A 5,000-nucleotide genomic window follows, 5' to 3' on the forward strand; every position below is an offset into this window, starting at 1 on the left:
AGATAGTAGTAGTAGTAGTAGTAGTAGTAGTAGTAGTAGTAGTAGTAGTAGCAGTAGTAGTAGTAGTAGTAGTAGCAGCAGTATCAGCAGCACCAGGAATAGCAGTAGCAGGAGCTGTAACACAATATTCTCATCAATGATATAGAGCTTTCATCAAACCACTCATGATAAACACGCCCATGAAAACTCCTTCACTGGAGCCTGAAAAAGAGAGAGAGAGAGAGAGAGAGAGAGAGAGCAGTCGAGGCAACACAGAAGCGCGGCGTTACGTAACTTCACGGCGCTGTTGAAATCCTCCCCTTCCCACACGTCACGGCCTTTTGACATCACGTTCGTAAATTATCTCGCATGAAAATTGGAGATAAATAGAGGCAATGTATTCAGGGTCATGCTTTTTTTAGGTAGCTTTCCCGTTAGTTAGGAAACAAGGAGGTGGAGAAAGAGAAGGTTAAGGAGGACCAGAAGAACGAGGATGAGGAGGAGGAAGAAGAAGGGAAAGAGGAGAATAAGGAGAAAGAAGAGGAAGAGGATAAGGAGGAGAGAAAAACAATAAGATAAAAGAAGTAAATGAGTAGGTGAAGAGGAAAGAGGAGCTGGAGGAGGCGAATGATGATGAAGAAGAGGAGGATAAGGAGGAGGAAGAGGAGGAGAGAAGAATAGATCTATAAGATAAGAAGTGAAAGAAGAAGCAAAAGAAGGAAGAAGAGATGGGAATGAAGAAGGAAGTGGAGGATGAGAAGGAAGAGGAGGAGAAAAGAACAGGTTTAAGGAAAAGAAGTTAGAGGAGAAGCAAAAGAAGGAAGAGGAGTTAAGAAAGAAGGAGGTGGTGGAAGAGGAGAACGAGAGGAGAAAAGAACAAGAATAAGAAATAGAAAAGTAAAAGGAGTAGAAGAAAAAAGAATAAAAATTAATATATGAAGAAGGAGAGAGAGTGAAAGATGGATGCATAAAAGAGGATATTTTTGCATGTTCACTAACGTATTTCTGCATAATTTTGCGTCCCGTCGTGACCGCTCGTGGCCTCCTCCGCGTCGCCGCAACACCGCTACGTGACGTGACCCAATGAAGCTCTCACCCCCGGCAGACACACGCGTACCGTCGCCCTTGGCCTTGGCTGACCGGGAACTCCTGCTGGCGATGACTCGTGTGAAACCGAACACCTCCTCGCACTTTCTCTTACTGCAAGTTTTTTATTTATTTATTTATTTATTTATTTTATTTATTTTTTTTTTTTTTGCATTCCTCGTCGTATTTTTAAACTTACGAGAAATAAGCCCTTTGACTTTTATATGGTAGATCATTCCTCAATTATTAATAACTTTGAGACATCTTTACTTGTTCTCCACCCACCTCGAATCTTTAAACTGGGCACAAATTGCAAAAATATATTCTTTTTAGTCCTGTTCTTTCTTGTAGATGCTTATAAAAATTTCATCCATTACTTCTGGTGGTGTTCACGGTTTTGTGTTGCGGTGAAAGGGTTAAAAAATATTCCAAACATTCCATCGAGTTATGCCTTAAAGGGTTCCATTGGTCTTAAGGCAAGTGTTATACTACAATTTTTTCAGTCATTCTTCATCGTATTTTTGAACTTTCGCCTTTTGAGAAATTAAAGATCATTCCCAAACTTCCCATCGCGTTATTTCTTAAGGGGCTCCAGTGGTTTTAGGATTTTTAAGTTCAACAATCATTCCTCATCGTACTATTAAACTTTCGTCTTTTGAAAATCTGAAGGCCATTACCAAACATTCCGTCGTGTTGCTGCTTGAGAGGTTTCAGTGGTCTTTGGATTTTCAAGTTTAACAAGTATTCTCACTGCAACTTTTCAGCTCATCTCTCACCGTATTTATTGAGCTTTCGCCTTTTGAGATTAAAAAAAGACTATTGCCCAACATTCCATCGTATTATTTAAGAGGCTCCAGTGGTATTAGGGTTTTCAGAGGTATTCTCGAGGCTCTAGGTAAAGTTTAAAGAGGATTCTGCATCATCAACAGGAAATACAGACATCTCTTTGTTAATCATTTCATGCTAAGAGAACAAAGCGTTTATGAACACAAGCATAAATCCTTCATTGGAAAAAAAAAGTTAAGGTATCCCAAACATTTGTCGTTTTTATCGAATCTAAGTAAATTCCATTGTTTATTCAGGGTTTTCTTGATTCTAGGTAAACTTTAGGATTCTGTATCATCAATAAGATTTTTTTTTTTCCTTATGGTCTTTAGAGGTGTTCCCGTGATTCTAGGTAAAGTTTAACAAGGATTCTGCATCACCAATAAGGAAGACAGTCACAGGAAAAAGAGTTATAGTCTCCTTGGCCTTTGAAAACACTCGTGCTGAGAGAACAAAAAGGTTCATGAACACACATATTTCTTCTTCCTCGGACTGTGTGTTGAAAGTTTCTTCATTTCTTTGTTGACTCCACGTTCTCTCATCCTTCATCAGCGTCATGTTTCCTGCAGCGCCCTTCTCCTCCTCCTCTCCCCCCTTCCCCCCTCTTTACCTTACGTTCGTCACACCCCAGCATTATCATGAGTCTGGTAAATTCCTGTGATAGCCTTCCGCTGAAATTACAAGTTATGTAGAGTCATGTGTGTATTTTTAAATTACAATCTTCCGCTGAAATTACAAGTTATGTAGAGTCATGTGTATATTTTGAAATTGCAGTCTTCCGCTGAAATTATTGATCCTACAAGTACAGTCATGTGGATTGCTTGAAATTGCCTCCTCTTTATGACGCATATTACGAAACGTTTTGTGTTCTCGTAAGGACTGTTAGGAAAGGCCACAGAGATTGTAAGTTTTGTTGTTGTTGTTGTTGTTGTTGTTGTTGTTGTTGTTGTTGTTGTTGTTCTTCTTCTTCTTCTTCTTTTCTTCTTCTTCTTCTTCTCCTTCTTCTTCTTCTTCTTCTTCTTCCTCAGTCAGGGAAACGGGGAAGAGGAAAAGCGAATGGGGAGGCGGTGGAAGAAAACCTGTTTGTAATACCGTACCCAAAAATAAATAGGAAAATAATAACTGGGAGAGAGAGAGAGAGAGAGAGAGAGAGAGAGAGAGAGAGAGAGAGAGAGAGAGAGAGAGAGAGAGAGAGAGAGAAAGAGAAATGCTCAATTCAGAATACAGTCAGTAGTTCTTGAGTGATTTCCTTATTTACCTTTTGCTAATGTTAACAAGAAATGCAGCAGACAGGTCGTTTTGTAGTGCTTAAGTCGGGTATTAAATAAGGTATTGTAAGTTTCCCTTCTCTTACGTAAGGTGTGTTTATGACAAGTTTATTATTAGCCTTTCCTACTTACTACTAAATACTGACCAAAAATGCGGCATATAGACCGTTTTGTAGTGTTTAAGTAAGTTATTATAAGTATCCCTTCTCATAGTGTTTATGACAAGTTTATGGTTAGCCTCCCCCACTTAATTACAAATAAATACTGACTAAAGAAATACAGCATTTACAGCGTTTTGTAGTATTTAAGTGAAGCATTAGGAAAAATCTCAAGTAACGATTAACTTACATAATGCGTGAAGTTTGTGAAAAGCTCATTACCAACCTTCCCTAATTACCTGGTGTTAAATGCTAATGGGAGTGCAGCAGGTAGAGTAAACATTTTGTAATATTGAAGTAAGGTGCGGGTGAAGAATTGCAGTAACGATGAATTTATAAAGGGTGAAGGTTGTGACAGGTGTGTGCCGTGCCAGGTGTGAGTTAATTATAATGTACACATCGTTTCCATGTGTTTCTTTCTTCCCTTCTTTCTTATCTTTGTTAGTTTTTTTTTTTCTGTTTAAAGATACCAGACCAAACCAGATGAAGCTCAGGACGCGCTCAGGCTTTGTACACACACACACACACACACACACACACACACACACACACACACACACACACACACACACACACACACACACACACACACACACACACACACACACACACACACACACACACACACACACATAGTTAAAAAAGAGTGTAAAGGAAATGTCGTGTGTTTGTATCATGTAATGGTTGTGTGTGTGTGTGTTGAAATTTTACAAGATTGATTCATATCCTGTAAAAAATACAATTTGAATAGAAAAGGAAAAGAACATTATAACATACAAATAAACAGAGAGAGAGAGAGAGAGAGAGAGAGAGAGAGAGAGAGAGAGAGAGAGAGAGAGAGAATTTTCTCCCAGAAAGTTTTGTTTCCTACTTTCACAGATTTGTACTCTCTCTCTCTCTCTCTCTCTCTCTCTCTCTCTCTCTCTCTCTCTCTCTCTCTCTCTCTCTCTCTCTCTCTCTCTCTCTCTCTCTCTCTCTCCAAATTTAGCCTCATTTTAGCCCAAAGAGTTGGTTCCTTAAATGTGGGGAGCATGACGGGAAGGAGTAGAGAAGTAGGGGGATGTGATGAAAAGGAGAAAAATTAACAACCTTTGTGTCCAGAAGACCAGATGGCGAGGTGACAAGGCCGGAGAACTGGGAAATGGATACAAGCTCTTTTACAGTGGAGCAAACAAGGAAGGAAGAGGAGGTGTGGGAGTGGTATTGGATGCTGAGTGGAAGAAACACATTGTGAATGTAAACAGGTGTAGTGACAGAGTAATGGGCATTAAGCTAATGTATGGGAATGTCACATTTAACATCATCAGTGCCTACGCACCACAAGTCGGCTGTAGTACTGAGGAGAAAGAGGATTTTTGGGAACAGATGGATGCACAAATCACTGGGATGGGTGAGGAAGAGAGAATCATCCTTGGGGGTGATCTGAATGGCCATGTGGGAAGAAATAGAAATGTTATTGAGAGAATACATGGGGGATGGGGTGTGGGAGAGAAAAATTAAGAAGGTGAAAATGTGGATTATGCAGTGGCTTTCGACATGGCAATCTTGAATACTTTTTATAAGAAACAGGAAAATCAGATGTGGACATATTGCAGTGGAGGAAGGAAAAGTCAGATCGATTTCTTAATGTGTAGGAGAAATAACTTGAAGAAAATAAAGAATTTTAAGGTTATCAATGTCGAGA

Source organism: Scylla paramamosain, chromosome 28 (genome assembly GCF_035594125.1).
Source record: "Scylla paramamosain isolate STU-SP2022 chromosome 28, ASM3559412v1, whole genome shotgun sequence".
Classification (NCBI taxonomy): Eukaryota; Metazoa; Arthropoda; class Malacostraca; order Decapoda; family Portunidae; genus Scylla; species Scylla paramamosain.